The following is a 12986-nucleotide window of genomic DNA, read 5'->3' as shown; positions in this document are numbered from 1 at the left end:
CGGGGGGGACCGGGGACGGGGGGGGGGGTCACCGGGCCGCCCCGGCCTCCCGCCCGCAGGGCTGCTGCTACACGGGGCGGCCGCTGAGGACCGAAGTTTGCCAAGACGCCCCCCGCCCAAGTCTACGCTGATCACCTTACAAAATAAGCCGGGTATTCGCTGCTGGGGCGCAGAGCGAAGGAATGGACTCCTGACCGTCCTCCCGCCCGCGGGCCCTCTCACTCCCGCACCTCGGCACCCCCGCCCGCCCACCCCAACGTGAGATGCATGACCCCAGTGGGGCTATTTGGGTGCAGAGGACACAGAAAACTCAAATCAGTGGACAGCTCCAAAAAAAAAAAAAAAAAAAAAGGAAAAGAAAAAGAAAAAAAAAAGCAAATGGGTAAAGAGCAGAGACAACCAAAGAAGGAAAAAAAAAATAGAAATGATTAAAAAAAAAAAAAGTTCAAATCGGTACTAAGCCAAATGCATGCATTTTCAGGCAAGGCTCAAAGGCACCTTTCCTCCTATGGGAGTAGGGAAGTTTTTGTTTTGTCTTGGTGCTCAAACCATAGGGTGGTTGGCGAGGGACCAGTGAGACACACAACCTCCTTGCTCAAGGATTTGGTCTCCCATCTCTTTGCACCCTCACTTTTTACTTCCTATGACCGTGTTGGTGACAGTGATTCCAGAAGCAAACTATGTATGGAATAATCAGTGTCTCTTTCGGTCCCCAGGATAGTTGCAAAAGTAATTAATATAAGCTGTGAAAGTAACTTCTTTTAATTGTGGGGAAACTGAGGGTGGAAGAAGTACCCCGTATTGCTACACACACTACGTAGCTAGAAGGCACTCCACTGCTAGGCCTTTGCTCTTACTCTTTATTCTAGAGATTTACTCAGACGCGTTAGAAATAAAATTTGAACTGGATCTAGTCCATGGTATGTATATATCCGTATTTGAAATATGGCCCGGGAAGTGTGAAGGTCACACGCTTTGATACCAGCTGTACTCCGGGTTTAGATTATACTTCTTATTTAGCGTTGTGCACCACAATGTTTTAAGGATTATATTCCTGGTTATTTTTAGTTAAGAAACTCAGAAGCAACAAAGATGTGACAGACAGACTGTAAGGTGGCTCCATGATTCCCAGCAGCTCCTGGTGTTCACACGTCTGTGGGATCCCCTCCCTTTGGGTGCAGTTGGGATCTGTGACTTGCTTATAAACAATAAGCATAGCACAGGTGATGGATGTCAGTCCTGTGACTACACTATGTTACAAAAGACTCTTGTCTTGCTAGCAGGCTCTCTCTGGAGACTGTCATCTCTGGCCTGATGAAACAAGTGGGCACGTTGGGAAGTCCATGTGGCAGGAACTCTGGGGGGCCTCTAGGAGCTGAAAACAGCCTCCAGCCAATGGCCAGCGAGAAGCCAGTTCCCCGAGGTCTGCATACACAAGGAGATGAACTCTGCCAACCATCTAAGTAACCCTGGAGATAGGTCCTTCCCCAGTCAAGCCTCCAGATGTGAATGTGGACCAGAGGACATTTTAACTGTGGCTTTATGAAACCCTAAGCAGAAGACCCATTTAAGCCGTGCTTGGACTCCTGACCCACCAAAATTGTGAGTTAATAAATGTGTGTTATTTTAAGTTGTTAAGTTTGTGATAACTAGCTTATATGTGTTGTTTAGATTTTCAGCCTATTAGTACACACACACAGTGCTGTCCCTTCTTTGGTACATTGTTTAAAGATTTATTAAGATTTATTTATTTATTTATTTATTTATTTATTTATTTATTTATTTATTTATTTATGATAGACATAGAGAGAGGCAGAGACAGAGGCAGAGGGAGAAGAAGCAGGCTCCATTCTGGGAGCCTGACGCGGGACTTGATCCCGGGACTCCAGGATCGCACCCTGGGCCAAAGGCAGGCGCTAAACTGCTGAGCCATCCAGGGATCCCTTCTTTGGTACATTTTATGTTAAATATTGTTGCCCTGATGCCTTCTGATTTTTCTCTTTCTTATTCCTTGTCATATGTATCCTCGCCTTGATCTTCATTGCACAGTCTCTATGGAACAAAAACTCCGGTGAAATGATACCCTATAGATCAGCCACAGGTGTAGGTCTCCCTGGGATTTCCAGCTGCATTTCTACTTCAAGGGTTATGTGTCCACACTTTACAGCCTCCACCCTTTAGGTGCTTTGGGAGACTCTCTTGGCCAAACCTGTGAGGCTGGACAGAAACACAGTCAACTCAGCTCACACAACTCAAGTTGCCATGCAGCGTGAGGAATGCCAAGGTAAAAAAGTAGGAGCCGATTAAGCACTAAACCAGGGTTCAGTTAATCCTCTTATCTTGGAAAGCTTTAATCTGGGGCTTCCAGAGTCTTCCTTTCTTCCTTGACATCAACTTGTTCCTCCTCAAAGCCTCAATCCTTCAGATTTATGCATTTCCTTGTTACTTGCCCCTACCGAGATGTGAAGCCAGCCTGGCTTGGTCACGAGCTCTGCTTCTTCCTTCCTCCTTCCCTCCCTCCTTCCTTCCTTTCATCCTTCCTTCCTTCTTTCTTCCACGTTCTTTCATTTTTTAATCCCTGTGTATTTCTCCATAGTTCTCCTTCTCTGCATCCCTATTTGCTTCTCATTGTTATAAAGTTTTCATCATACAAGTAATACATTAAAATAATGCCATATAGATGTATATTGTGTGACTTCAAACTGCGTTTATCAGCTATTTTTTTCAGACAACAAAAGAACTTGGAGCTTGTTTCTCTTTTCTTATATATATAATCATTCTTTAAAATTACTGCATGATTTTATGGTATTATTAGTATATCACAATGTATCTATCCCCTTCGCTATTTAGGTTGTTTCTAATACTTCTGCTATTACCAGCAAATGCTGTGTGCATGATTCCTTTGGCACATAGGTTAAAAGCAGGGTTTTTTTTTAAGATTTTATTTATTTATCCATGAGAGACACAGAGAGAAAGGCAGAGACACAGACAGAGGGAGAAGCAGGCTCCTCTCAGGGAGCCCGAATTGGGACTCGATCCCGGGTCTCCAGGATCATGCCCTGAGCCAAAGGCAGACGTTCAACCACTGAGCCACCCAGGCATCCCTAAAAGCAGCTCTTAAGGAGGAAATTTCCTTTTTAAATATTTATGTATTTATTTATTTACTTGTTTTTAACGATTTTATTTATTTAGAGAGAGAGCACCTGCAAGCAGGAGGAGGGAAAGGGGGAGAGAGAGATGCAGAGAGAGAGAGAGAGAGAATCTCCAATAGATTCTGTGCTGAGCGCAGTGTCCATTGCCAGACTCCATCCCACAATACTGAGATCAGGACCCCAGCTAAAATCAAGAGTCGGCCACTTAACCAGCTGAGTCACCCAGGCACCCCTCCTTTTTTTATTCTTAAAAATATTTATTTTTTTTTAATTTTTATTTATTTGTGATAGTCACAGAGAGAGAGAGAGGCAGAGACACAGGCAGAGAGAGAAGCAGACTCCATGCACCGGGAGCCCGACGTGGGATTCGATTCCGGGTCTCCAGGATCGCGCCCTGGGCCAAAGGCAGGCGCCAAACCGCTGCGCCACCCAGGGATCCCCTTAAAAATATTTAATTATTGAAGTAGAGTTGACATAGAATGTTATATTAGTTTTGGTTGTACAATATAGCGGTTCAATGATTTTATATATTATGCAGTGCTCACCACAATTAAGTATGTCACCATCTGTCGCCATACAACATCATTATAGTATTATAGACTCTATTCCCTACCCTGTATCTACCTTTCATCTCCATGACTTATTTATCTTATAACTGGAAGTTTCTACTTCTTAATCCCCTTCACCTGTTTTGTCCATCCCTCTACTCCCCCTTCTCTGACGACCACCAGTTTGTTCTCTGAATTTATGAGTTTGTTTCTGATTTTTGTTCATTTGTTTTGTTTTTTAGATGACACATATAAATGAAATAGTATGGTATTTATCTTTCTCTGACTCATTTCACTTAGCATAATACCATATATCCATCAAGGTTGTTGCAAATGGCAAGATCTTTTTCTTTTTTATGGCTGAGTAACATTTCATTAGACAACATCAACAAAATGTGTATACCGTACCCGTTCATCTATTGATGGTCATGGGGGTTGCTTCCGTGTCCTGGCTATTGTAAATAATGCTGTAATAAACAAAGGAGTGCATATATCTTTTTGAATTAGCATTTTTTGTTTTCTTTAAATACCCAGTAGTAAAATTACTGGATTATGTGGTATTTATATTTTTAATTTTTTGAGGAACCTCCATGCTGTTTTCCAGAGTGACTGTACCAATTTACATTCCCAACAATAGCATATGAAGCTTCCCTTTCCCCCACATCTTCACCAATTCCTTTTTTTTTTTTAAGATTTATTTATTTATTCATGAGAGAGAGACAGAGAGAGAGAGAGAGAGAGAGAGAGGCAGAGACACAGGCAGAGACACAGGCAGAGGGAGAAGCAGGTTCCATGCAGGGAGCCTGATGTGGGACTCGATCCAGAGACTCCAGGATCACGCTCTGGGTCAAAGGCGGTGCTAAACCACTGAGCCACCCAGGGATCCCCTATCTTCACCAATTCTTGTTATTTCTTGTCTTTTTTCTTCTCTAGCCATTCTGACTGGTGTGACGTGATCTCTCATTGTGGTTTGATTTGCATTTCCCTGATGTTGAGCATCTTGGCACATGAATGCTGGCCATTTGTGTGTCTTCCTTGGAAAAATTTCTATTCAGGTCCTCTGCCCATTTTTTAATCAGATTATTTGTTGTTGTTGTTGTTATTGTTGTTGTTGATGTTGAGTTGTAGAAGCTCTTTATATATTTTGGATATTAACCTCTTACTGGATATATCATTTACAGATATCTTTTCCCATTCAATAGGTTGCCTTTTCGTTTTGTTGATGGTTTCCTTGGCTGTGTAAAAGATTTTTATTTTGGTGTGGTATTGCCATCTTAACAGCACTAAGTCTTACAATACATGGACATGGGATGTCTTTCATTTATTTAGGTCTTCTCTAATTCCTTTCAGCAATGCTTTATAGTTTTCAGTCTACAAATCTTATACTTCCTTGGTTAAATTTATTCCTAAATCTTTTTTCTCACTCTCTCCATCTATCCTTTCTCTTTCTCTTTTTTATTTTGTCTCTGAAGCTGAACATTTCTCCCATTCAAGTATGAACTTCATTACATAGCTTTAGATCAAAGCACTTCTTAGAGTCCAGGCTTCACAATCTTACTCATCCTGCACTCTTATAAAAAATCCTTGAGCTTCTCTTCTTTGTGCACATGCCAGAGTCAAGGCTATCAAAGCTGCTCCCAGAACTGAGGGTAGCAGTGTGTTTAGGTGGATAGGAGCCCAGCAGGCCTTAGGGCAGTGGCAGCTGGGCGTAGGATTTGGCCGGGGCACTAGGAAATGTTTTGACATGCAGCCCAGCTGAGTGAGCCGTCCTGACTAGATTTCCATCAGCATCCAGGAAAAACTTCAGTAATTTCTGTTGTTGTCTGAAAAAAGTGCTATGTAGTGTGTCGAGGTTGCTTTTTAGTTTGTTTAGTTTTGGCTTTTTTCCCTTTGTTTTCCCAAAGCTTTGTAAGTCATCTCTGTTTGAACATACTCCAGGAGTGGGTCCTCTGAGAGTTTCAGGTGCTCCCAGCTTTTAGGTGAAGGTCAAATCTTGTCGAAGAAGTCTGAACATTGATCCACCCAGAAGCCCTTAGTCTCTATGTTTAATAGCAGGACTACCTGCTTGGAATAGATTGAGGCATCTTTGAGGCATTCAAGATTCTTATGAGTTTAGTGAACACCAGTATCTCAAGAGGATCTGCTTAGTTTAGAATATCCACCTTGAGATATTTCCTGAGATATGAACGATGAACTTCTGTGTGTCCCAGTGAGGCCCAGGCAATTTTCAAAGTTTCATTCCTCATTGCAGGTTATATCTTGAAGTAGCAGAAGGCAAAGGATTTAAGTTATAGTAGAATGTCAAATTTGGGGGGAAACAATAATTCTTAAATTTTTACATCATCAAGAATATACCATCATTTTCTTTGCATAAAGTTTTTCCTGAAAATACCTAATTTCAAGAAATTCAGGATACAATTGAACAAGAGTTACATTTTAAATAGTAAGTAAAACTGCTAGCCATAAAAATCACAAGTAGGCCTAGACTCAGTATGGAGCTGATTAAAGAAACATAAACACTGATCTATGAACAAATGAATGAGAACTGAGTGTGAAATATTCCTATTCCAATTGACCGAATAAAAAATTAATTATAGTCAATTACTTCTCAATAAAAAATAATTATAAAGTAAATAAAAAGGGAGAAAATGACAGTAGTCAATAAATGAAGAATAAACAGTAACAAAGACATTTACTTAAATGTTCCCTTTTCAAATGAATTGGTTCAAATATACGCAAGTGCCAACTAAACACTTGAAAAAAATGTTCTTCTCTGCATCCTATAAAGAAGATGAGTAGCTGTAACTGGAACACAAATCTCAATGTCCAGGTCATTAGCAGTTGTTCTTTCCCAGAAAATTGGATAGCTCACCACTACCTAACCTCTATTTCTCTGTTTTGTGTCTGAGAGGTTCTTAGAAAAAATATGAGGTCAGCCGTTGAAGTCTAGGTCAGCATTTATGAAGAGGCCTCACATGCTCTACAGCAAAAACCCAACTCCAGCCAGTCTTGGTGGCCAAGACCAAATGACTGGGGTTACCCTACCATTCTGTGGGACCTGGGGAGAGCTAAGATTTCCTTGGTGTGATTCATAGTAGGGGGTAGCAGCCAGATTTGCCCATTTCTGTCTGTGCTCCTCATATCACTGTATCAATTGCAAATTCATTCATTCAACAAATATTTATAAAGTATCCCCACATGCCAGGCGCTGTTCTTGCACAAATGGGCTGACTCCCAAATCCCCCCACTATGGCTCTATGGTCCATTGTCAGGGCATGACCACAGTTTGAGACTGGCAGCTCATTCCAAAACCCCAATTCCAAGGAAAATATATTCAAGAAAGAAAGCAAATTAGCCTTTAAATATATCCAGCTTACAGTTCATATTTTTATTTTTATTTTATTTATTTATTTTTTAATGATTTTATTTATTCATGATAGTCACACACACACACAGAGAGAGAGAGAGGCAGAGACACAGGCGGGAGGGAGAAGCAGGCTCCATGCAGGGAGCCCGAAGTGGGATTTGATCCCGGGTCTCCAGGATCCCGCCCTGGGCCAAAGGCAGGTGCTAAACCGTGCGCCACCCAGGGATCCCCAGTTCATATTTTTAAACCTGATCTGAATGACTTGATATAGTTGCTTTAATGTATGGGAATAGTGAATGGGACATGTCTAATTTTCTGCCTTTTAGGTAATGGTTGGCACAATGCAAAGCAGAAAATTTGTCATGTAAAAGTGTCTCATAATAGTAAGCCTCTGTTTGGGCTTGTCTTTTGCTACGATTTAAATTTAAAAAGCACATTTAAAAATCCAGTAGCCTTAAAGGATTTTTAAATTACAAATTATCTCTGAGTTCCAGAGGAGGGAATTGGTGTTCAGAGCTAGTAGAGAAATGGAAAAACACTGAAAAAGACAAATACAAGCCAACTAAAGTGAAAACAAGATGATGGACATGTGGATTCCTCAGTAAGGACTTCAAGCTTTTTATTGATTATTTTTCAGTATTCGTCTACATTCCATACACAATTCTATTTAGAAATTCTAGGTGAAAACTTGATTATTTAGATGTGTTGGTCTTTTTTTTTTTATTATACCTTCCATAAAGTTTAGTAAAATGTTTATATCTCCATCATCTTTAGCAATTATAGGACTGAAAACCAGAGAACTAAAAGGAATAGTGGACCTTTACAGAAGGTCATCCAGATAAAGTGGGGCTGAACACAAACTCTAAACAAGTTCTGAAATCAGACTGACACATTTACCGTTGGCCTGGGGATTGAGTGTGGTGGGCCATTGTGGAATTTCCAGATTAACAGAGCCCAGAGGGGCCTTCTGGTCCTGGGCTTCTCATTCACATTAATTTTTGTTTTGTTTTTCTTAGGTTTTAATATTAACCATTCCAGGGACGCCTGGGTGGCTCAGTGGTTGGGTGTCTACCTTGGGCTCAGGGTGTGATCCTAGGGTCCTGGGATCAAGTATGGCATCGGGCCCCCGGCAGGGCACCTGTTTCTCCCTTTGTTTATGTCTCTGCCTCTCTCTCTGTGTCTCTCATGAATAAATACATTTTTTAAAATCTTAAAAAAATATTAACCATACCTCTCAGGCTACAAACAGATGATAAGCTGATCCAGCTTATTTTGATGTTCTCTATCATTGGATTTATTTATAGCTTTTTTTTTTTTTTTAAAGAAAGGGAAAATCTGACTCCTGAAAAGTACCATATTGGATTGGACCTGGAGGAAGTGTCAAATATTTCCTGTCCAGCATTGCTTTCATTAAGTTGAGATGATGGAAATTAAGCGCATGGCACAGCATCTGGCACATAGGCTATTTCGTCATTATTATTCTTACTATTATAGATCTCAGTTTTGTAATGAAAAATATATGTAGTAAATATATGACTTCTTTACGTTGTTTATCTTGTTTTGTACACTTTTCTGTTTTTCTCCTTTTCATGGTAACTGTGTTGTATGTATCATCAGAAAAACACAATGAAAAGGAAAAGAACCCTTTAGAAAGAGTAAGACCATAAGAGAGGATCCTGCCTTTACTGTGAACCAGCAGTTTGAGTAATTGGTCTCAAGTGGTCTCAAGCTGCTTTGGTGGCCTCGGGTAGACAGGACTGGTCACGGGGAACATTCTCCTCATTGTGCACAGGCAGGTGGTGGTTTACTAGGTGTATTTGGTGCACTTCCTCCAGGCCTGGAGGATAGGCGTGGACACTCTCACCAATGTCCTTGGAGCCCTGCACTGGAAACTGATGTGTCAAGCTGGTACCTGTAGGGCTGCCCATTGAACAGCCACCTTCCCTGTGACTTGAGAGTTTGGGTCTCATTTCCCCATCATTAAATGAGAGGAAGACAGTCATGTCTGGTTTCCCTTCAGAAAGGCATTCCAGGAATCAACTGAGTGGTATCTGTAATAGCCTTGGCCAAATAACTCTCAGACTTTGCTATACTTATTAGTGATGCCCAGGGTGGATTCCTAGAACTGTGAGATGGAAAGGGGGGCCCCCATCCAGCCCTGTGTTCGAGGAGGGCTGCCACCAAGCCACACAGACCTCCAGGCTGATCCTTTCTCAGCTGCCCTGCATGACTTATTTATGTCTCTAAAACCCAGTGGAGTCAGCAATGACCTTTCTGTCCCTCTCTAAATCTTTCCACTCTTAAACCAGAGCCCTCCTAGGACTTCTTTCAAACCAGCTCCTTAGTCTTCTTTGGACTTCTTCCAGCTTCTTTGTATTCAAGTCCAGTCGAGGAGGTCTAAACACAGTGTTTCCTCTAATAGATGCTAAGCAGCGTTCAGCAGAATGAAGGATGGTTTGTGTCCCTCAATGCCATACAAGAGTGCTTCTAGGCAGAGGAGCGTGTACAGGGAAAATAAAGGGCTCCCAGGTCCAAGAGAGCTGAGGTCAAAATTCGGCTTCCCAGTCCACCTGCTGGTGACAGAGGCAAGTCATTTGCTTTGCTTCAGTCCTTCACAGGTGAAAAAAAGGATTCCTGATCATTCATAAGGTAACCGTGAGGACTAAGTGAGATGGTATACATAAAAGTGCTTGGTTTACATTGTCCACATTTTTCATACACATTGACTTAACTACAAGCCAATTATTTCATCCGGCGTTCAACAGAAGAAATGGAAATGTGATCCGTTCCAAGCTGGAGAAAAAAGTATCGAGAACGGATTACTAAAAACAAAAACAGAACTGTTGCCCTGTACTCTAAGACCTGTTCAAGAATACTTTTATTTTATTTTATTTTTATTTATTTATGATAGACAGAGAGAGAGAGAGAGAGAGAGAGAGAGAGAGAGGCAGAGACACAGGCAGAAGGAGAAGCAGGCTCCACGCTGGGAGCCCGACGCGGGACTCGATCCCAGGACTCCAGGATCGCGCCCTGGGCCAAAGACAGGTGCAAAACCGCTGAGCCACCCAGGGATCCCCCAAGAATACTTTTAACCATCTTTACCTTTTTGCCTTATATGTGGGCTTTAAAGCCATGCTCCATGATAGGATCCAACTTCCCTAGGTAAGAGCTCACCTTATAATTCTCAGTTGTGTAAACTGTTCTCAGCAGTTTACACAAAATTCCAATGACCCATTTTTTTAAGCTTAGTGATTTTGGAGCCATTGCCCCAAAGATAAATACCACTTACAGTCCTCAAGGAGGGATAACTTGATTTGGAAATATCTCCTCTAATCCCCAGAAATCCCTGTGAAATAGGAAGGAAGAAAACCCAGATATGAACAGTGTTTGAAGTAGAGCGCCTAAGAGATAGAAGGCATATCTCCAGATTTTTAGGACAAAGCAAAAAAAAAAAAAAGTTGCAAATGAGTCAACGTCCCTCAGATCTAATAACAAACAAAGGAAGGAAAAAGCAAAACCTTCCATCTTTCCCAAATGTCCATCAAGGTAAAAAGCAGATAGCAATTGCTTATTATGTCGGGTGCTGTTCTGAGCAGATTGTATATATTAAGGTGTTTAATCTTCCCATGATTTATGGGCAGGTATTGTGTCCATCCTCACTTTCCAGAGAAGGAAGCTCAGGTGCAGAGATGAGTAATTTCCCCAAGGTTTTATAACACATGCGGCAGAGCTGGATTCGAATTCAGACAGTGGGTTCTAAGAGGCCACTCTTTTCACCCTGTACCTTGCTGCTTGGGAACTCCCTGCACAGCCCTTTCTTTATCCCTAACTTGAGAAGCAGGATAGTACAGTAGTGAAATGCACATACTCGGGTGTCAAAAAAATTCATCTTTTAATCCCGACTCCACCACTTAGTGAAGAAGCAGGAAGCGGCAAGTGATTGCCTTCCTTGCTCCCACCATCTGAAACCGTGGCTGGTGAAGAGACTGAGGTTTAAAGGATTAAGATATTTAAAATAGAAATCATGTTCTGTACCCAAACACTAGGTTGTTTTGCCACTCTCTGAGTCAGCTTGCTGTAGTGAAATCATCATGCATTCAGAAAGCTTCCTGAACATCAGCTGTCTCAGATGCACTAAGTGGTGGGGTTGTTTTTTTTTTTTTTTTTTTAAATAATCTACTAAGTATACATGGATAAAGCAGTGTGAATTATGGAGAAAATGAGTGTATTAACACTTCGAGTTAATGCTAATTTGAATAAGTTCTTGCTGGTTTTTTTCCAATTTGCTGCATAATCTTCATTATCACTTACAGCATGATTATTATGTGCATGTAATAGTTAAGCAGCTAGTACGAGTAACTACCACTTGTTGAGTACCTATGTTGTGCAAGTCCTTTACTTAAATTCTCATTCAGGTTCTCGATGAGGTTGGCAGGTATCTTTATCTCTCTTTGTTGATGGGAAATTGGGGCATGGAGCACTCTCCAGCAATTTGCTTCAGTTCCCACTGTAGCCTAAAGTGACGGGAGCATTGGTAAAACCTTGACTCACTCTGATGCCCATGTGTGTGTATTTTACTGTAATCCTCTATCGCTTCCCAAAGAATAGATAAAAGCAAGGCTACATTTATAGCTTCTGACTTGGTATGCTATAATCTCTAATATATATCTGATGACTATTTTTAAAAAAAGATTTATTTGTTTGAGAGAGAGTGCACCCGCACAGGTGCATGGGGGGAGGCAGAGGGAGAGACCCTCAAGCAGACTTGCCACTGAGCTCCGAGCCTGGGGGGGGCCCAGTCTCACCACCCATGAGATCATGACCTGAGCCAAACCAACGGTCGGACGCTCAACCTACCGAGTCACCCAGGAGCCCCTAATAACTATTTTGTTACAAGATTTGCATGGTTGTTGATCCACTTATGTATCCTACATCTCCAAATTAATCTCTAATCTGGCAGGTTCCGTTGTGTGATTCTCACTAAAAAATATCTTCAAACTGAAAAAAAAAATAAAACAAGAGGCTTCTTTATGGTTCTCTCAAAAGCTATTATGCAGAAATCAAGTGACACCAAATGGGGACAAAAGATTAGCTCTGATTAACTCAACCTCTGGCTCCGAGTTAGTTCACAGTTGCAGCGACAAAAATTATCGGCTACGCTAATCACATTTGGATGAAAGCTCGAGTTTTATAGAAACCATCCCCAGATTGTTGTTTTCTTTCTGGCACGTTAATACAACTAATTCATTAGCAGAATGAGCAAGCCATTCTCGCAACAGAGCAGGGCTTCCTTTTATGAAACAGAGCCCCACTGCAAGCTGTTCTCCAGAATCTGGGAAAGGATTACATTAGTCTGTGGTATGCATATTTTGCTTTTGAATTCCGTTGGCCACCAACAAGTATTGATTGCAAAAGACGTTTAACACGACAGGAAACTTAGTTTATAGGACATCAGTTCCAGGTTCCTACTGGTTTACCTTTCAAATAACACACACACACACTCACACACACATTCACACCCCATTTCAGGCCATAAGAATTTCTTCATTATGTTAATTTACCAAAATGGACATTTGAGAGGAGAAAACACAAGTGAACCGATCCACAGTGGAAATGGGAACCAAAGCAAAGAGTCTTAGCTTGAGCGGTTCCTATTTCCCCTCCATCTCAGAGGCATGCAGAGATGGATCAGATCTAGTGGTCAGGTGTGCAGACGGGCAGTAGTGATTCTCTACCAGTACTGAGCCAACATAGGAGACCCGGAGAGCAAAGATGGTTGGTAAGGGGTGGGAAAGGGTCTCCAGCCTTTTGGGAGATTCCAGTTTCCTCTTGAGCAAAAGAAAGCATAGTATGTCAATAAACACAAGTGGCCCTGTGACGCTTTCCTATAAAATAACTCCTACAGCGAGTGTGTATGGT

At 41.6% G+C, this 12986-nt stretch overlaps 1 protein-coding gene across 3 annotated transcripts in view; it reads left to right on the top strand.

Annotated features, from left to right (window-relative positions):
- LOC140636573 (uncharacterized) overlaps positions 1–12986 on the top strand; it is a 139278-nt gene that overhangs the window by 33843 nt on the left and 92449 nt on the right. For all 3 annotated transcript variants that reach the window (XR_012033772.1, XR_012033771.1, XM_072831938.1), the window contains exon 3: positions 1284–1602. The gene's annotated coding sequence lies outside the window, so the exon portion shown is untranslated. The remainder of the gene's footprint in view (positions 1–1283; positions 1603–12986) is intronic.

This window comes from Canis lupus, chromosome 7 (assembly GCF_048164855.1).
Source record: "Canis lupus baileyi chromosome 7, mCanLup2.hap1, whole genome shotgun sequence".
NCBI classification, from domain to species: Eukaryota; Metazoa; Chordata; class Mammalia; order Carnivora; family Canidae; genus Canis; species Canis lupus.
The sequence above is the reverse complement of the archived record's forward strand: the minus strand, read 5'-3'. Positions and strand labels throughout refer to the sequence as shown.